The following is a 21,797-nucleotide window of genomic DNA, read 5'->3' as shown; positions in this document are numbered from 1 at the left end:
AGCAGAAGAAGATGAGAGTGAGTTTGGGGTACAGACAGAGGATTTAAGACACTTAAGAAAGAGGGAGAGAGGAAGGACTTCTTTGAGCTTCTCAAAGTGATCATAATAAATCTGAGCTGGTGATTTAGGGAACTGTTAAAGAACTCTTTTATTCCATTCTCTATACTTTGTCTTTTATCTTTTTGTAGTAATACTTCTCTGCTGATGGATTGTACCTTTTATTTTCTCTGAAGTCGGGGGATGGATCATCTGCTGTGATTGAAACCAGTAGAGGATGTCTGGAAATTTTGAGGAGGGTGGAGAAAGCAAGAAATAGTTGCCATGGAGGTAGAATGGACATCTGCCTAGGGAAAATCTAGAAGGATTTCCAGGCAACTGAGGGCCTGAGGGCTCCTTTGTCTGGAAATATAAATGTGTTCTGGCACAAACCTTGTTGATCAGCATCATATCTTCCAGGAAGCCTTCCTGACCACTCCTCAAGTCTGGTTTCTGATTTAAATATCTCACCCCACCCCAGTGCTCTCCTGTCAACTTGGCCGTATTGTCCTCATAATGCTTATCTCTTGGGACTGAAATAGTTTCTCATTATCTCCTCCAGGACAGGGCATACCTTGTTCCCTTTTTATCTACAAGATCTAGCCCTGTACTCATCTCATATTAGGCTCTGGGTAGTGTTTGAATTAACCTATATTGGGAACAAAAGGGAGTGATTCAGGCTGGTGTATTGTCATGAAAGCGGGGAGGAGAGAGTGTTAAGAACAAGTGATGGTCGATGGTGAAAAATGCGAGGAAAAGAAAATCAAGAATGAGAAGTGAAATGATTATGTGATATGATATGAAGGATGTCCCTGATGACATTGAAGAGGAAAGTTTTAAGTAAAGACTGGAACTTGAAGTCAGATTGCAGAGGTTTATGAAAAGAATGCATGATTTATTAACATTTTATTTACTCAAATTTAGTGTAATTTTCATTTCATACTGATTCTCTTCCAAATCAGGGAGTATTAATTTTGCTTTTATGTTTAAAAGAAATTTAAAAGCATGTTAAATATTTAAACAAAGTGATCAGAAACTATAGGTGACTTGAAAATGTGTAGTAATGTAGAGATGTCAATCTCAGTTTATGTAGTATATAAAGTTTATGTAGTATGTAAAGAAGCATGTTAAATCCAACCATTTGTATGTCTTGAATCATCATCTGGAATAGAGTTCTAGGAGTAAACAGAAGCCAATTTTTGCTAGGTAGTGTGTACAAATATTAGTCTCTCCACTTCCTGGAGTTTGGAATGATTCTAAATAGTTGTGTTTTCTATGTCGTCTGTCAGTTTTAACAATAGCTTGAAATCTTTTTAAGGTCTCATGCAAATGTTTGTAAAAAAATAATGTCTAATTAACTGATTTTTCCCCTTTAGCTATGCTCTTACTGCCCCTTTGACCTTGGCTAAAAGAGTTACTGTATTTCTTCCTAATAAAGCGAGGTAGGTGTATCTCTTAGCTGAGTTCATTATGTGACATATATTTTTTGGTTCCTGAGATATTGTATGTCTTTGGCTCCTTCTTAACGTATTCAGCCTATGGAATTGTTTACATGGTCTGTTTGATGGAAATGTGAAGAACATTTGAACTGTATTTAATTTTCTAGTTGTCCTTGGAGACAATAGAATTTTTATTGGGCAAGAAGACAAATACTTAGACTTTATCCTAATTGAATGTTTGAATGTTTAGCACTGTCTTGCTTGCATACCAGCAAAAAGGCATGAGTTAAAAATCTTTATTGATCTTATTAGAAATTCTTTTCAGTCATTAATCTTCTTGGGTATAACTAAGATTCTTTTAGCATTTCATTAAAGTTGACTGTATTTGGTCTTAGGCTGTAACAAATTACCAAGGCGGAAGATAAGAATTGAGTGTTCTCATTGATCAAGCATGCACCTTCCCAAAAGACACTAATTAAATAGATGGTTAATAAATTATGGCACCTTCTAACAATGGAATTCTATTTTGCCATTAAAAATGATGCTGTAAAGAAAAATTTATTGCTACAATGTATTTTAAGGCAATATTGCCAGTCATATATCATAATTTAATTTCTGTATCTATTTGGTATCTCTTTACTTGTGTATATATATATGAATAAAAAAGAAAAGTCTGGAAGGATATGCAAAAATTTTAGCAGTAGTTCTCTCTGAGTGTTAGAAATAAGGGGGACTTTTCCTTTATTCCTAATAACATTTATAGAGTCCAAAGATTAATAGTTTTCAAATGAAAAGCTATTTTTTTAAAGTACTTTAAATGAAAAATTCATGGTTATAGTAATTTTTTATTCCTTTTTATTTAACCACTTTTTACTTTATAAGGCTATATCTAGAGTGCCAGAAAAAACGTCTTTCCAACTGGGATTCATATTGCAGGGCATTCATATCTGTTTGAACTTGTTATTTCAGTTGGGATCAGAGAATAAAACTGAGCATTGGGACCAGGGAATGAAATCTGGTTGGAGACTTCTAAGCAGGAATTGGGATCTAAGGTATGGGCCAAGATTGGGATAAAAGCTTAGAATATGGAACCAAAAATAGAAGGTCAATCAGTCTACCTTGGCATGGTCTGGACATTGACCAATAGGTGAGTCGACCAAACTGGTGTCAGCATCCAGGCTGAGATTATAGACTAAGAACAGTTCAGAAAGGTAAGCAGGCAACTGCAAGATCAGAATACTAAAACTGTTCTGCTAAGTAAACCTCCTATTGAACTGACAATGGAACAAATACATCTTCTCTGACCATTGAAAACCCAACAAGAATTAGGTAAGCCTCTGAGGTCATCGTAGCCCAGTAGGTTACATTGTCATCTTTCTTTTACAGTCCTGTGCTCAGCAGTGAAGCCTGTCAATCAGACCCTGACACATGGCTGTCTCCACAAACCACTGAAGCGTGCTCCCTCTCACCTTTACCTTGTGATTCACACATTGTGAGAAATGGCCCATGGTCTAGTTCAACCTAGTATATTACAGTATTGTCTGAAACATATCAGGTAACAGCCTATTGGTAAATTTACTTAGCTTTGAGTATCGTTTCTTTTGCTGGGAAAATATCTGTGGAGCTAACAGTGAAGAAAATTGCTTGAATTGTAGTCTGTCTACATAGATAGAGGGTTTCAAATAAAAAGTCCTTTTTTTGGGAAAGGAAAACAACTATTAAAATAACTCTGTGAAGATATGCTTTGATATAGACATTGAAATAGATGGTAAAAAAGAGTGAGACTGGTAAATATCAGAGAAAATATAGTTTCAACCAGCCAAATTAGATTTAGGTTAAGGAATATTCTTTGAAAACCATTTAAAAAGGCAAATACACAGATACATCTTACAGAATATGTAGAGTGAAAGAGGACCCCAAATAATATATTACAGTATAATTCCACTCACATGCACTTCAAAAACAGTCAAAACCAACTATATTGTTTAGGGCCACGTTAAGAAGTGGTAAAACTAGGAAAGAAAGCAAGGAAGTAGTTTTCCTGAAAGTCAAGATAGTGATACCTTTTGGAGAAGGGAGGCATTTGTGATCAGGAAGGGACACATGGGGGCTCCTAGCTGATGGCAGCGGTTTGTTTTTTGACCCAAGTGGCAGTTAGAAATAATTATTTGTTATACTGTGTATTTATGTCTTTTGTATTTTCCATATGTGTTATATTTTTACAATAAAAAGAATTTTTAAAAAGGAACTCTTTGATTTGAGATGTGAAAGTCATCTTCTAAGTTTGGAAGACTGATACAAATTTTACCTTATCTTTTGATCAGTGGCTTTACTTTTAACAGTGATCTCTTTTGGGGTTTTTCAGAGTTGAGTAGGGCCAGTTACTTTTCTTATGTGACTCTGGAATCTCTAAGAAAGCTAGGAGTAAGTATGTGGTTTATTCTTGGGTCATCAAGCTTTTGTTAAATATAATAATCATCTTATCTTTTGGAGCCTTGGTTTTTGTAACTTACCCTTTCTCTTTTTATAAACATCTTTTTATAGTGGATTTCTTATTTGGGTATTAATAATTCCTATATTAAGCTACTGTATTCTCTGAACTGGGAGCAACATTCAAAATCCCTCAGGTGTTGGGAGCTCTACAGGGAAGAAGACCCCAAATAATGCATTATAGTACAATTCCATGCGACTGTCCCTCAGTTGCTGGTGTAGCATCTAGGTTTCCTTGCTGCCCTTGAAGCTAGGCATGATCTTGTGACTAAAATTTAGCCAGTGGGGAAAGGGTATGTCTTCCATTTCTATTTCTTCCTTCCTGCTGGCTGGGAAATGGTGAGACTGGATATAGCCACCTTTGGAGCTGGAAGTGAAAGCCTTTCCAGCCTGACATGCTTACATCTGGATTGTTAGATGTAAGAGAGAAATATTCCTCTTGTTTAATCCTCTTTATTTTTTGGTTTCTATATAATAGTACCTGGGTCAATACCCCCAACTAATACACCCTCAGTAAATGGTAGATGGAACTATTGATCTTCCTGAAACCTCCAGTATGAAAGTAAATGTTTATAAGAGGGCATAAAAAATACATAGAACCTATTTTGTGAGTTTGATAAAGTCTGACTCTTTGTCCTTGTAGGTGTTCCTCATTTTGTCTAAAGGGTTCACTCAAGGCAAATATGGCAATATTGTGGAGGCAGGATTCAGTTGAACTCTATAGTTGTCACTGGACAACCAGAATCCTCCAATTAGTATCTGAGTGCAGAATCCAACCTGAGGCCCTGTTCTGGAGTCCAGTCTTGTGACTTTGCTACATTATTGCTTCATGCAATGCTGGGGCACCCTGGAAATATTTCTAGCCAAACCACAAGTCTCAGATTTATTTCAACAATGGAAATGCATTTCTAATGCTTGTTTTGATAGTTGACAACCTTGGCTCTTTATTAGACATAAAAATAGCTGAAAAGCTTATAGTCGCTACCTCCTAAGTATGGCCTTTTGATTGAGTCTTCATACTGCCTATGCTGAAAGGGCATTTCAGACCATACAACAGTAGCTGTAGTATTTTTATCCCCTGATACTTATGTCAGCTTCTTGCTGTGTCTCTTCCTCTACTTCCTCTTTTCAAATACATTTCCTTCTCCCCAGAGTCCTCATAGTTTTTGCTTATTCTTTGCTTTTCCTGCTTTAGGGTTTATTATTATTTTTTAAACCTTCTTTTTGTCTCTCTTGAAATTTTTTCCTGCCCTTCTATATGACAACTTTCTCTGTATGAGTTGCATTTAGATACCCTAAGAAAGAATTTCGCTGAGTTGCTTAGTCGCTATCCGGTACATTATATCTAGTCCTTATCAGATACGCTCTCAGGCCCCCTCCTGGGGTTGAACTGTCATGCCTGGACACCTTGAAGGCCAGAGGTCTTTCACATGTCCAGGCGAAAACTGACACCTTTAGTTCAGACACCATTCCCCGATCTGGGTAGTTGTTGCCAAGGGTTGCAAGATGTGTTTCACAAAGTCTGAAAACCTATGTACAAGAAACTGTCTTGGGACCCTTTGTTCTTGGAGGGAGGGTAGACACCAAGTTTCTTAGACTCTTCAGCAATGCTTTCCAGTAATGCTTAAAACCAGATTGTGACACAAAGTTCATAAACCAGATATTCTGATAAAATTCTAACAAGTGTAGTTAATTAAATCCATTCAACTAATGTTTATAGTGTATCTGCCAGACACTGTACTAGACCAGTCATCAAGTCATCCAGACAGCTAAGTCTAATGGGGTGGGGTTTATGTGAACAAATGAAGACATCAGTTTGAAATGGTTGCCCTTCTGTAGCATGGGCTAGTTACAATTAGGACAGGGAGCTAGGGAGTGATGCTTGGGGTAGGCCCCCAAATAATCTAACCACAGCCAGGATTTGTGCCTAAAAAGAGGAAAATAAGTATACATTACAGTCTTTATTTGCATAAAAGGCAGTTATCATAGGAGCTAAGCTTACAAAGATGCACACTTTTGCCTTATCCTGTGAATTCCATATAGCAATGAACATAAACATATCGTTATACTGAAAATAATGTTGCTTAAAGAACCCACCTTAATGAAAGTATAAGAACTATGTGTTCACCTTAGTTGAAAATATTATCAGTATATCCTGATACTTGGAAACTACTGAGTATGTCATTTTGCTATATGGTAAATTTTTTTAATGTTAGAATTCACTGGAAAGAGGTTTCATTGTATTTAATTTGGAGGATTTATGAGTTCTCTTGGGAGGCATAGAATTTAATAATTTATTAAGTGGTTTTAGATTACTCTCAGTACTCAGGATCCTGCGATATATCCCCTTAAGAACTTGAGAGTAAGAGAAATATGATTGTCCCCTGAGAGTTAAATTTTTTTCCTTTTTTTTTTTTTGTATGCTGTCTGGTGGGGTCACATTTCATTATTTTTCCATTATTGCAGCACCAATTGTTGAATTTTTGTTTGGCTTTTTGTTTGTTTGTTTTTGGAAAGTGCATGGACTGGGAATTAAACCCGGGTCTCCCTCATGGCAGGCAAGAATTCTGCCACTGAATCACGTTTGTACCTGCCCTGAGAGTTAAATTTTAAAGTCACCATGTAATAGCATACAGCACAATGACTACAGGTCTGCCAGACTGATAAAATGTATGAGCATGGCTTAAGAGAAAATATGTCAGTGCCAAGTGGGGTTGATTACCTGTCAAAATACAGAAGGTTACCCAAGGATGAGCTTTGGCCTGCCCCACTGTAGATACGGCTGCCTTAAGTTACTTTAATGCTGGTTAACATTAACATTCAAATCATATGATAGAATCTTCCTAGTCTAATTTTGTTTTCCTTGACAACATTTTCTTGTAAATCAGGACTGTTCTTATTTGTAAGAGATAGAAACCCACCTCAAAGTGGCTTAAATTTATTGGTTCTCATAATCAAGGCCTCAGTCATGGCTTGATCAAGATGTTAAATGGAGTTGTCAAATAATGTCTCTTTCCACCTCTGAGTTCTACTTACCTGTTTGGCTTCATTTTCAGTCATGCTCTGAGCATCTCCCAGTTTAACAGAAGTTCCATAGTTAAGCCTCACCTGCGCCATATGGCTCTATCATATCTCTGAACTAATCATTGTGGGAATTTCAGTTGTGAAACTGGCCAGTCCTAGGACATATAGTTCTGAGGCCATAAAAATGTCCAAGCTAAGGCGTCCAAAGAAAGATACCTTTCTCATGAAAAGCTGACTGGGAAGCCACTTGACTGGTGTCTGCTGGTCCTTTGTCTTCTGGTTGCAAACAGCTTCCCCGAGGGCTATTTCTTTCTGCATCTCCAAACATCTTTGTCTGCGTCTGCTCTGAGCTTTTTCCAAAAATGTTTCCTGCTTAAAGGACTTTAGCAAAAAGATTAAGACCCACCTGGAATGGTTGGAGATACATCTCCATGGAAACCACCTAATCAAAAGGTCCCACCCCTAACTGGGTGAGTCACATCTCCATGGAAACAGCTAATAAAAAGATCCCACGCTAAACAATTGGTTTGACCCACAAGTGTGGATTAGGAAAGAAAAAGATAGCTTTTCTGGGGTACACAAGCCTCAAACCAGCACACATCCCTTATGAGTTACACTAATGTGAGTTTGCTCCTGAAAGAGGAGTCCAGTCTGAATGTGGCAACTAAGGAGGTTTCAGAGCCTTTCAGGCTGAGATGCAAAGTCTAGACTTTGACAAAATGAGGTATGAGGTATGAAACCTGGTGGGGTCTCCTTTCCTTTCTGTTTCCTCTTGCTTTTTGAATTCCCACACAGATGATCACATTGTGTGTGTGGTTTGCCAGGTGTTACAAAGGGCATGGCAACAGGAAGTTGCGAATTGCCACAACAAATCAGAACAGACAGTCATTTAGCCAGCATTGTTTTTAATATAAATACTCTGTAGGATCTCTGAGTTAACTTGCTGTTTGAGAAGTGGCACTATTTTTCCCATTTTTACCTCATGCTGTGCAAATATGACTTTGGATGGATTTCATTCCCAGAACTGTTCCTGTGAATTGTGAGGTAATCTTGCAACGGTGGACAGAGACTTTCTAGGGGCTGTTAGCTGGGGTCCTTAGTGCAGAAGGGAGGGGTGACACTGAAGCTGTGGAGGAGGGAGGAATGCTGTTCAGTCCTAGCATGTCCCTGTTTCTCCCCTTCCTCTCCCCCTTAACAGTGAAGGACTCCTGTTTCTTATTCCAGGACAAATGGAACCTTGCTAGCCGCCCCTGCCCCTCTGATGGTAAGCATTTTACCCTGGTCTTTCAAAGGCCCATGGGACACAGGGAGCAAGGCTGTTTGTCCTGCTAGGGAGGCCATCGACAGCCCTCCATTAGGGCCTGTGTGAGGAGCAAGGCTGTGCTTCCTGCGTTGCTCTGGATGGAGCTGTGCCAATTCTCCTGATGTTGGCCATAGATTTTACAGTGCCTACTGTAAGAGCTGCTTGAGGGGGTCACTGTTTGCCTCTTTCATCTCCATATCTCCTTTGCCTAGCTAAGTCCTGACATAGGGGGCCTAACTGTTGCATGAACCGAATACCATGAGAAGGCTTGCCCATTTACTATTTTATTACCTATTCATTGGTCCTTTTCAAGAAAAGTCACTAATCCAAGTGTCTTAGAATATGAGGGGCAGCATACTAAGGTTAATTAAGTAGCGACAAGGAAAGCAACATTAATGTTATATTTTTACGTTGCTTCTGCATGTCAATGATAATATTGTTTACATTTGTACAGAGCATTTTATATTGATTGTATAACTTCTTTTATATGAACATTTACACATACCTTAAAAATGCTTTACAATATTTCCAAATTTTTCTTTTTGGGTAGACCTTTGGAATGTATCTTCAGTTGTGTATATATATATATATATATATATATATATATATATATTTTTTTTTTTTTTTGGTATGCTGGAATCACATTTCATTATTTTTTCATGTGAGTATCCCTTTATTGCGGCACCATTTTTTGTTTTGCTTGTTTGTTTTTTTTTTTGGGAAATAAGTGCATGGACCAGGAGTCAAACCCAGGTCTCCCGCATGGCAGGCAAGAATTCTACCACTGAATACCCTTGTACCCGCAGAAATATTTATTTTTTATTCTAAAAAGTTAAGTATATCTAAATATGTTTAAATATATCCAAATATATTTACCTATAAATTTGTTTTGAACTTAATTATTAAGGTCTAAAGTATTTTCTGATTATAACAATATTTAATTTCTATAAAAGAGTCTGGAAATTATGGAAAGGCACATAGAAAAAATAAAAATCATTGATTATTTCACCACCCAGTGATACCAACTGCTAATATTTGGCAAATCTACCATGGTTGGCTTTTTTTTTCCCCTGTGTCTTTGTGTCATAACTTTAAAAATTGAGGCTCTATTATATATACAAAATATATATTTATGTGTATATAAATTCACGTATGATTATATGCACGGACTATCCCTGGAAGGATAGAGAAGCCCTATTGACAGGAGCTGCCTCTGCGAAGAGAAATGGCTGAGGGGAAAAAAAGAGTATGAGGGAGATGTACTTCATATTTACCCATGTTGTCTTTCCGTTTTGTATCATATGTATATACTACTTTTTCTAAAAATATAAATCAAATAAACTCCCTAACAAATCATGTTATGAGCATTTTCCCATGTCGGTAAGTATTTTTTCACACCATGATTTTTAACTATTGCTTAATTTTCTCACATTTGGTTTTCACATCACTGATTCAGGTTTTTCAGAGTGTTAGGTTTGCCTTTCTCTGTGTTCATTGTGGGTTTAATTCTGTGCATTTCTCTTGTGCTTTCTTATTGACCATCCTTCCTTTATTTTGTGGCTTTGCCATACTGTATGGTTCATTCAGTTTATTTTCAATTTGGCCTGTTATTCTGTCCTTATTTTTTTCTTCCTCTGCTGTTATTACTTTAGGCAGTTCTTCTATACTGTCTAAGATATTGACCATTGTTCTAAAAAAGTTTTCCGGTTTTTGAAGGAGGTTATTTTTAAGAGATATAATCTTCCCCTGGTTTCTGGGAGTTGTAGATTTGTACCGAAAGCAAAAAAACTTTAAATATTTTATGATCAGGTCTTTAAATATAGAGCCATTTAAAACATAGAGTCATAAAAAGATGATTAAGGAATTCTTTATGCATATAAAGAAAACCGGTCACCAGTCTGTTGATATCGGTGTGTATCCTCTTGGCTTTCTTGCCTAAACCACACCTATAATGCATCCTCCATGTGTTCTGTGCCAGTATAAAAGGTTGTATGTTCCCTAGAGCCATGTTTTAATCCTAATCCCATTTTGTAAAGCAGCCGTTTCTTCTATTCCCTATTCAGTACTATATGTTGGAAACGTTAAGTTTATCTCCATGGAGATTGTGACTCAATCAGTGTGGGTATTAAACCTGATTAGGTAGAGACGTGTCTCCACCCATTCCAGGCGGGTCTTGATTAGTTTTACTGGAATCCTTTAAAAGAAGAAGCACTTTGGAAAAAGCTAGAGAACGACAAGAGAGAAAGCCAGGAGATTCAGAGAGAGCAGAGAACAACAACAGAGCCACGAGAAAACCACGACAGAGAACGCTGCAGAACCCCAAAGCAGAGAGTCCATCAGCCAGCGACTTTTGGAGACGCAGAGGGAAGATGACTCCCAGGGAGCTGGAGAGGAAGCTAGCAGATGATTTCATGTTTGCCATGTGCCCTTCCAGCTGAGAGAGAAACCCTGAACTTCATCTGCCTTCTTGAATCAAGGTATCTTTCCCTGGATACCTTAGATTGGACATTTCTATAGACTTGCTTTAATTGGGACATTTTCATGGCCTAAAACTGTAACTTGCAATTCATTGAATTCTCCCTTTTAAAAGCCATTCCATTTCGGGTATATTGCATTCTGGCAGCTAGCAAAGTAGAACATATTCTATCTAGTTCTAATATCTTTTTCAGAGAAGATACTTAAAAGATTCTTGCAAAGCAAAGCAAGTGAAGTATTCTTCTAGAATTTTAAGGTTTCTTCAATCTTCTACCTATTTTTATTTTGACAGGAATATCTTTAGTGTCTTGCCTTTACTAAACATTTCTAAACCATTGAACTTGATTTCTGTAAATGCAATCATTTTCTTTCTGCTCTCAAATTTCTGTGGTTTATATTATATTTAATGCAAATATAATTACAGTGATAAATACAGGTAGCATAAACAAGTTGGGGAACCAAATCAGTTGACTTTGGGGACACCCAGGTACACAGCCAGCCCAGAGAGCAGCTTCCAGGTGCCTCCTGTGGACATCACACAGTATGTTTATAAAATTGAGGGAATGAAGAGCATTGGCTGTTCACAGTAGTTGGTTGAGTGAAGGTTGGACTAGGGGAGGTTGGAGAATTTTATAATAATAAAATTATATAATAAAAGAGAATTTTTATTGTAAAAGTAATGGTGATTGAAGAGTACAGATGCACTGAAGATGATTTTATGTACATTTATCTTAACAAGATGCTAAATTTCCAAGGTTCTTTTTTTTCTTACATTTGTTTTATTTCGAAATAATTTTGAACTTAAGGTTCAGTTGCAAAAATAATACAAACCCAAACAGAGAATTCTAACATAAATACCTCCATACCCAGGCCCACTAATTTTCATATTTTGCTATATTTTCTGTATCTTTCTTTTTCCTTCCATCCTTCCTTTAGTTTTCTCTCTATATATCTATTTATGTATCTTTCTATCTGTCACTATTTAATCTAATCTATATATCTATCTATTTTTTAAACATTTGGGAGTATGTTGTATATATTTTGCTTCTTCAACACATACTTTCATGCACGATTCCTAAGGACAAGGATATTCACATATGTAACCACCAAGTTTCTTTTTTTCTTTGCAGTTCCTAATACTCACATTCTATGTCATGTAAATAAGATGGCCAGCTCTTTCTTTTGGTGATTATTCTATGGAGAAAGTGTAGTGATTAAAAATATTGTGCTTCCTCATAATGATTTCTGTCCTTTGTTTCAGAAAAAATGTATTATGAATAAAGGTGGTATTTGAAATATAGATTACTTACACACAAATACTACTGCTCTCTTATACTTGATTAATGAGTACTGATCAATTTTGTTGTCATCAATAGATTTCAATAGGGTAGTAATTTGAATATTAATACGTTACTCATTGACGGGTGAAGCAACTACTTGCTCTTTTGGTTTTCAGAGGTATTAAAGGAGTAACAATAATGGTGATACAGCATTTAGTTTTCAACTGACCTTTTAAAGTAAGTTCTCACATGTTTTCTGTCACTCAAGCCTCCCACCTTCTATGAGGAGAGATGGGAGGGAATATTAACTCCAATTTACTCATTTGTAAAATGCGGCTCACAGTTTAATGTCCTTCAGTGGTTGAACTCCTCAGGCAAAAATTTAGGGGCATTCACAATTTCTCTACCAACCCACCTTTAGTCTCAGCTTAAGTCGCTGGAGTACGTGTGGATTCCTGCTACTGTTCATACCATTTAGGCAATAATTCTTTACTTTTAGATTAAAACATTTGAAAGAGTCTTCCTTTTTTGACTATCACTTCTTATCGATGGAAGAACTTCGTTTCTTTGCTCAGGAGTGTTTAGAAAACACTTTATTTTTTCCACTTTCAAAGTGTACTTCAGCTCCTGAGAAACTCCTATGGCGGTGGACTGCTTTGGTACAGAGGCAGTGGCTGGTTCCCAGGAGAGTACCAAGCTTTTATTTCTGGTTGTAAACTTTAGTGAGCGGTTTTCAAGTTGTTCCCTCTCACATCGCCAGGGCTATCCTTCATATTTACATGAAGGACAAATATAAGGACATATTTATAAGAAGTACCTGGGAGGAAAATTTCTATAAGCAGAAACAAAAGTTTCAGAGCATACTGGCCAATAAGACTTTTGTGCAGTCTTAAAATCTCAAAGTTTTCTACAATCAAGCCTTCTTTTCCTAAGTTCTCAAAGCTAGGCATGGAGGCACTGGATAAGTCTGTGACTAACTGAGCTCTGGAGTGGCTTCCTTGATGCAAGAGTAATCTAAACTGGAGCCTTAAGTGTCCTCTAAATGTAATGTGGGACAGTTAGGTAGGACTCCTTTGCAGTAACCCTCTTGAGGATTACTGAGTCAAATGTGGGGCAGCTGCGCTGGATGGCAAATTACCCTTTTTACTGTCTTCACAGCTTGCCAAAGGGTGATCCAGAACCACTATGTCAGAATCTCTTGGGAATAGGACCTGAGCTTCTTAGTTTTAAATAAGCTCTCCAAGTATTCATAGAGTCTCTAAAATGTGCTAACCACTAGCTCCTTTATATTGCCTTTTTTTTAGTCATGAGCAGTTGGGATACACTTGGGCCATTCACTTTGGGGAAGGGTTTGGGGAGGATGCAAGGTAGAAAACATGTTCTCTATAAGGTTCTCTGTAAGGTAGAGAAACAATTGATGTTCTTGGCAGCCTCTGAGAGATGTCTTAGCCTTTCTGTCGAGGGCTGTTCAGCCACGCCTCAGCCTGGCCTGTTCTCCACCCTGGTTCATGCTGTCCCTGGTTTTCTGAGAAGTCTCTTCTCATAATTACAATCATCTGTGCCCTGTCTGGTCCTCTTGGCAGGCCATGAGCTCTGCCACCTTTTGATCCCAGCTTCTATTGAATTATAAACATTTTTGGATCTAGCTAGCCTGTCTCCAGGTTGGATGTCTGCACTCCTCTTGGATCTGTTGCCTCCTTCCAGAGCCTTTCAGTCTTCCCACTTCCCACCCTATCTTCAGACACACCCTGTTTAGGCTTCAAATTCCAAACAGGTTTTCCCAATATGCTTTTTCTTTCTTTCTTTCTTTTTTTTATATGCTGTATGGCAGGGTCACATTTCATTCTTTTTCCATGCGCGTAATCCCATTATTGCAGCATGATTTTGTTGAATTTTTGTTTGTTTGTGAATTTGTTTTTGTGGGTTTCTTTGTTTGTGTGGGAAGTGCATGGGCTGGGAATCAAACCCGGGTCTCCTGCACGGCAGGCGAGAATTCTACCACTGAACTACCCCTGCACCCCCCTTCCAAATATCTTTTTGTCATTTTGTTTGTTTGTTTGTGTCCAGGGGCCATATATTTTTAGAAACTATGCTGCAATTCGTGGGTGTTCAGGCTCTCCCACCTAAGTCAAGCCACCTCCTATGGTAACTGAATTATGATTTCCTAGGACCAAGAGGCCTGTGATGTGGAGAGAGGAGGAAGAGGAAGAAGAATCTTCTTTTTCCTATATTGGGAATGACATTAGGTGAATTGGACCAAAAAAAAAAAGGGTTGGTTTTGCCCTCTCCTTCCCTTTCACGAATTCTCCTTTCCCTTGTCTTTATATTTGAGGTTAGCTTTTCAAACTATGAGTTGTGTATGGTCTGTGTCTCTAATAGATTTGGGGAACTGTGGGTTTATTCAGTGAGGCTGTTCCTCCCTTCCACCCACCACCATCCCTGGCCATCTACCTTTGGGGGTCGATGTTTAATTTATTCATAGCGCAGTGGTGATTAGGTGGATTGATAGAGGGTAACTGACCCTATAATTCTCAGCCCCTAGGTCAGAAGATTTTTTATTGTTCTTCTTCCTGCTTATCAGTGGTGAAATTCTGGAAGCTTTAGGGGTAGAGATACATAGATAGCATGGATTTTGTGAGGCTGCGCACACACATATTTTAAGTTTATGGGCTTTAGACATGTACTCTGGAGAGCAAGTGCTAGCTAACATTTCCAGTCTTCTAGTCCAGCACTGTCATGTAGTCCTGCAGTCCCAGAACGTCCCCTCTACAGAATGCTGCCTCAGTATGTCACAGTTCAGAGAGGCAAACCACACACCTAGGAAAAGAAAATGGACTCAGGATCTGACAAGGGCAGAGGGTCTATATACATTTTGAAGGAGCATCAAATTGTTCTCAGATCAGGTTACTCTCCCACGAGATATATAAATCATTAATTTATTCAGTGCATCCTCCATACCCAGCCTTTGCCATTTATAAAAATAGGTATTTATTTTCCAAACCCTTGAGCTTTTAGAACGCCATTTGTTTTTTTAATGTTCTTTTGTTGTGAAATATAACATATATACAAAAAAGCAATACATTTCCAAGTACATTTTAACACGTAGTTATAGAGCAGATTTTAAAGTTTGGTATGGGTACAGTGCCACGATTTTTCATTTTTTCTTCTAGTTGCTCCAAGACACTGGAGACCAACAGAAATATCAATATAATGATTCAGCAGTCATATTCATTTGTTAAGTCCTATCTTCTCTGTTATACTCCTCCTTCTATTTAAATAACGTATATACATAAAAGCAATACATTTCAAAGTAGATCGCAACAATTAGTTATAGAACAGATTTCAGAGTTTGATATGGGTTACAGTTCCACAATTTTAGGTTTTTATTTCTAGCTGCTCTAAGGTACTGAAGACTAAAAGAAATATCAGTATAATGATTCAGCACTCATACTTATTTGTTAAATCTGACCTCTGTATCACTCTGCTATCACTTTTGATCTTTCTCCCTGCCATATGGTTTTAAGGGTCCACTTTCCCTTTCTAGATTGTTCTAAAGTGCTCCCAAACTATTAAGCCCCAACTACCCATTTCTTTCCCCTGATAGAAGTTAGAGTAGAAAGCAATCTGATTAGCTTCTTCATAGTCCAGTGATTCCCCTGGAGGTGGTTGGATTTTTAAGAAAGTGATACTTGTTAATTCATATCTGTGATCGATGGCATCTGAGGCAAGGTATCATATGAAATGAGGAATTTCAGACATTTTGGACAAAAACAAAAGTAAAACATAAAATAATTTATGACAGTTTGTCTTTGAGCTCTGATCTTCCAAGCTGTTTCTGCTTTCTCTAGCTTTTTTTCCTGCTACTTTGAATTCATAGTATCTCTGTATTGCCAAAGTAGCTATAGTGATTTGGGATAGGGGTTTTTCTAGGGCTGGTATGTATTTATGTATTTATCATTATAAAATTACTTATCATTATTTATCCCCATAAAGATATATGGGGATAAGGGGGTTTGATACCATGCTCTCACATTTGAGTTTGTAATTATGGTGCTTGAGAATATTATATGTGTTGTAATTTGCTTTTAGAAATCTGTTTACCTTTCAGTAGGCTATGCAAGACGTTACACCATACTCACCAAAACTGTACCTGTGGCATATAAATTTGTTGTGGGTCTGTATTAAATTTCTAGATATTGATGTATTTGCAACCCTGTCCCTTCCTGTACATTATGTTGGAAGGAGCACAAGAAATAGTAACAGAACTATCTTGGTGAACAGTGGTGGCAAGAACCAACTCATGTCTATTTTGCACTAATCTGGATTTTGTGTTTCTTTAGTTGGAGCCTTTGCCAACTCTCTGAAAGCTCCTATAGTTTTCATAAACTTGGTAATCTGTTTTCCCATTTATGGTAGTACTGTGAAAAATGAGACTGAAGGAGCTTTAAATGTGGATTTTTAGGGGTTAATTTTTCAACAGTTGAAGGAGTCGTCTTTTTTTTCATTATATTGACAATTTGTTTTATCATCAATTATTTTGTTGTGCAAAATTATGGATTGAAGGGGTTCTACATTAATCAGTTGAGGGGGTTAACCACTTTGTTAATTCAGTGTTTGTCATTTCAAAAATTTCTTCGTTTAAATTGGAGGAACAATGTAGTAGTTGAGATAGGATTTAATTTGGGCATATCAGGTCTGTGGCCATATAGTTTGTCCCTAATGTGACTTGAGGCAAGGAAAGCACAAAAAGAGCACCCTGTTCATTCTAGTAAACCCTGTCGCTCTAGGTAAAACCACTGGAGGAGGCAAAATGAGCAGCATCTTGTCTCACAGTGAAGGTTGATAATGGAAATACTGAGACTGTGACACGCTGTTGTGTTAAGCAGGTTCTTGGGAACTACTTTTAGCTCTTTGAAAAATTTATATCTCAAAGCCCAAATGTCTCCTGCGTCACAGCAGCCGGCCTACATTCACCAGAATATATCTCTTGATATATATGGGAGATGGAACGGAGCATAAGACAATAGAAGAGGAAAAGATTCAACTATCATTTCAACCTCTGTTCTCATTTCTAAGATTGAAAGGATTCTTCTGTGGTCCTTAGGCATGCATTGTTTAGAGAGGCAAAAAGTAACAAATTTCCCCCTGGTGTTTTGCACTCACTGAATCTTAGAGGGTGTTGCTACTAATAATCATTTCTGTTTAATAATGCTACATATAGGTGATTTAGTGCTTGTCACAGTGAAGAGCTGCATAATTTAAGAACAAAGCAGAGTAAGGACTTTTTGCTACACAAGGGCAGGAGGCCCTGGAACAACATACTGAAGACTTGTTTATAGCCAGATTGAACCGTTCCTTTGGTCAGGAAATATATCTGTGAAACAGGACTGTAAATAGTTCCCTATGAAAGATATTAATGGTTACACATACAAATTTCAAGTTATCTGATCTCATGTAGCTTAGGATATAGTTGGTGAGGTAAGAAACTTTCTGAAGCCCCCAGGCACAAAATATTAGTTTCCTTTTGGTTTTCTTGAATGGTCCTATTATCAGCAAAGCAAATGAAATCAGGAGTCTGGGAATAGTGTGCAGAGAATATATTTAAAAACAAATCATATCTCAAGGCTAGCTGATAGCTTGTGAACAATATGAAAATAGCAGGTGGATGGGACTGGACTAGATAGCTGATAGCACTGAGGATATAAATCATGTACAGAAATCACTTTCCAAAAGACTGGCGTTACATTTTAGCCCCAAGCAAAATTTGTTTGCCTTTTCTTGATGCAGAGCAAGTGGAAGAGATTGCAAAGCTTTAGTTTTATGTACTTAATTAAATCCTGGAATTCAGCATTGACCTCATAATTGTGAGGTAATAGGTTGAGCTGAAAAAAAGTCATCCTAGTTTAGGGTGACGGTAACAGAGCCACTTGCCTAATTAAACACATTGCTAATGGAAAAATCAAGAATTAAATTGCATCTATATAGTCCTTTTTTGGTGCCACAGACAAGGATACATGTAATTTTGCTGAGATTAAGGAATAGGAGCTCTTTCACCCTACGCCTGCAAATTGAAGGGAAAACCAGGAGGGTAGAAGGACAGGTGAGAGATACAAGGTAAGAATAAAAAAAGGCAAGTATCCTCTTGGCTACTGTGATTCAAAAGAATTAAAGGGTAAGGTTCATTTGTGGTGGTTGAGGCTGCGTCTTATGAATATCCCATGTCACTGATAGGTACTGGTATGCTGGAAACATGGTATTGGAAGTAGACATAGGTCATTGGTTTGCTAATCCTTAGACAATGTAGGGATCTTTCCTACAGTTTCTCTGTAGGAGATGAGGTGGCCTCCACTTGAACATTTTCACAGCATTATCGTTTATTATTCACCAAAAGATTAGCTGACCAATCCCCTGATTGCCAGGAAGAATTGAATCACAGTAGCTAAGCTTCTATTTTATCCTTAAAACAAATATGTTTAGGGTGAAAATGAAGTACTAAGGTAGAGATAGTAAGACCCAGTTGGTCTTCACACCAGATAAATTGCATGCTGTGAAGCTGAAAACAATTATGGCTAAAGAAACTATATATCAGCTAACTTTCCTCAACCCACAGCTAATCCTCTCAACAATCCTAAAGTTGTACTCCTTAATATTCAAAAATATTTTGAATGTATTTTTTAATAAGATGTTTTGGGTGCACTTAGGCAAGAGGGTTCACTAAGCCATGCTAAATTATACCAAACTAAACTCGTCTTGCTCTCCCTCTCTTCTTTAAAAAAAAATTTTTTTTGTCCTTGTTCCTCTCCTCCCTCTCGTTCTCTTTTCTAGTGTTACTATAAGTAAAATAAAATAAAGTATGAAGATATACCTGGATAGTGGCAAGGCAGCTGACAAGATCCCTTCCTGTGGCCTTGTGGCCGAGATGGAGGCATGTGCCCTGGAGGATCATATGGTAGGTCCCACCTGTGCGGCAGGCACATGCTAGGTACTAGCAGTGTGGCCGTATACAAGTGGAATGTGTTATCTGACCTCAAGAAGCATATAGTATTCCTAAGGAAAAAAGACTTTAAAATTGAAACTAAAGGTGGTAAAGTATGTTGAAGTAATGATGAGAGGGCTGTTGAGTCTTCTTTTGGAGTATATACTGGGGAATCTAATAGACCTTTAAGGTTAGGGAGTATCTCTCCAAGATGACCTGTAAGCTGTGATCTGGAGGAGAATAGTTAGGTAAGTTAACCTTGAGAGATTTTAGAATATTTCAGGCATAGAGACAACATGTACAAAGACTCAGAGGTGAGAGAGAACATGGTTTATTCACAGACCTGAAAAGCAATTAACTATGGCAAGTGTATTGTTTATGGTGTAGGCTAAGCTGTTGTAATGAACTTACCTCAAATTAACAGTTGCTCAAACAAGACGAATTTATTTCCTCTCATGAAGTAGTTTGGAAGTAGTTGACAAGCCAGGACAGCTAGGTGGCTCTGCTCTGAGGTCATTCTGAAACTCAGATTCTTTATATTTTGATCACTCTTTTCGTCAATGAAGAATTCTTCAAACTTCCCTTATACTAAATAATGAATCCACTCGTTTACAAAATGATAGCTGAAAATCAGAGATTGATCTACTATTGGAATACATATCAAGGGAAATAGAACCCACTCTTAAGGTGAGGCATCATCTTTCAGAGCAAATGAGACCTGAAGAAGTTGACTAGATGACGGTCAGGAGGTGGAGGAGTCCCAGGCAGAAGGAAGAACATGTGCAAAGACTCCATCATAAGGGGAAACATGGTATGTTTAAGGAACTGAAAAACACTGGTTTTTAGTTTTAAATAACTAAAACTAAAACTTTTTTAGCATTAGTTATGGTATAGTTTAAGCTGCGACAACAAAAAGGTCACAAATTACCATGACTCAAACAAGATAGACATTTATTTACCTCCCATAGAATAGTCAGGACTTATGATATAACTGCTTCTGGATGGCAAATGCCTGAATAGGGTCTTTGGAATGCTAACAGGAGTGAATTTCCTGATTAGAGAATTTTAGCTGTTAATTAAATGTGTTTATATATTGACATACATGCATAAATATGTCATTGTCCATGTGTCAATGTTTTAAAGTAAATTGTAAGTTAAATCTACAAACTAGGTTAAGGGGTTTAGGGTTCATCCAAAGGTAAGTGTGAAACAATACATATGTGGAAATTCATTTTGCAGTTTAGAATGGCAGCTCTGGTTTTAATGCCATGACTGAATAGATGAGCAAGATAGGAGGATGGAAGGCAAGTTGGGTTATTGTTGTAATCCAGGTGAGAAAGGAAGATAGTCTGGACTAGAAAGGAGATGGTTATCCATAGGCATAATATAACTAACAGGTAAAAAAAACTTCACGGGGAAGAGTTTGGCAAGAAGTAACTATTTTAATTTATTGCTATCTAGGCTTGACATTTATAACATTATACAACTCACATGAATTTCTGAAGATCACAGTTTTATTTAGATGAGGGTTTTCAAAATCAGGTACTTATTACAGTGCAAGTCTAACTCAGTACCAGTTAATTGTTGCCATTTGAAATAAGAATTCATTATTACCAGATCTTCTGATTTTTTTTAAGACTGTTGGTATTTTTAATTTTTATATGAAATCATCAGATTTTTATATGTTGATATAAAAGTAAGAATTAAACAAACTTACAAATAAATAAAGCACTGCTGTAGACCAACATTGTAAGGGTCAAGTAAGCAGGTCTGAGAGTGGGATTTGGTTTGTACAAATTCTCTTGTGACATCTGCTTTAGATCTTACAATTATATTAGTTGGGGTAAGCTGCTATATCAAAGAAATCCAATAATATGTCTTTTGATGGCTGTTTCAGTTTGCTGGAATGCGGTATACCAGAAATGGATAAGCTTTTACAAAGGGGATTTATTAGGCTACAAATTTATAGTTCTAAAGCCATGAAAATGTCTAAATTAAGGCATCAACAAGAAGATACCTTCACTCAAGAAAAACTGGTTGCATCCAGGGTTTCTCTGTCACATGGTAAGGTGCATGGTAACACCTTCCTGCCCTTCTTTCCTGGGTTAGTTTCCAAAATTGCCCTCTCAGCTCCTGTGGGTCCTTTGGCTTCTGCTGGGGCATTTTCTTTCTCTGTGTCCTTCACTTGGTTTCATCTCTCTGCTCTCTGTGTTAGCTCTGGCTTCTTTCTATGTTTTCTCCCTTTTATTCCCTTTATAGAGGACTCTGGTAAAAAGATTAAGACCCACCTTGAATTGGGTGGGTCATAGCTCCATGGAAACAACCTAATCAAAAGTTCCCACCCATAATTGGATGGGTCACGTTACCATGGAAACAATTTAATCTAAAGGTAGAACCTGAACAGGTCTGCAACCACAAGATTGGATTAGAAGAACATGGCTTTTCTGGGGAACATAACAGTTTCAAACCAGTCTTATGGCCAAAAGACAGAGATGTCTGTTTCTCGTGTTCATTGTGAATCGGCCAGGTGTCTGGACATCTTTGCTTGTCGTGGTCAATCAGGTACTTTCCAAATTGTTGTTCCACCATTCCCTAATGTAGTGTTCTTCATCTGCATGGTTTAGATGGGGGATTTCAAAGTCAGATATTTATTATGGGCGAGTCTACTCAGTACCAGCTAATCATCACCACATCTGGATTCCTGCCCTCACAAAGAGGGAATGAGCTTGGGTGAGGTATGCCCAATGTTTTCAGGCCCTGGTCATTTAGTCATA

At 37.6% G+C, this 21,797-nt stretch overlaps 1 protein-coding gene across 2 annotated transcripts in view; it reads left to right on the top strand.

Moving 5' to 3' along the window:
* Positions 1–21,797, top strand: part of HECW2 (HECT, C2 and WW domain containing E3 ubiquitin protein ligase 2) — a 405,018-nt gene that overhangs the window by 28,541 nt on the left and 354,680 nt on the right. Inside the window, exon 1 of one of the 2 annotated variants that reach the window (XM_077154517.1) lies at positions 20,802–21,585. The exons of the other annotated variant lie outside the window; for it this stretch is intronic. The gene's annotated coding sequence lies outside the window, so the exon portion shown is untranslated. Of the gene's footprint in view, positions 1–20,801; positions 21,586–21,797 lie in introns of those variants that run through there. 2 annotated transcript variants of the gene reach the window in all.

The sequence above is a fragment of the Tamandua tetradactyla genome, chromosome 3 (genome assembly GCF_023851605.1).
Source record: "Tamandua tetradactyla isolate mTamTet1 chromosome 3, mTamTet1.pri, whole genome shotgun sequence".
Lineage (NCBI taxonomy): Eukaryota > Metazoa > Chordata > Mammalia > Pilosa > Myrmecophagidae > Tamandua > Tamandua tetradactyla.
This window is presented reverse-complemented; position numbering and strand designations above follow the sequence as displayed.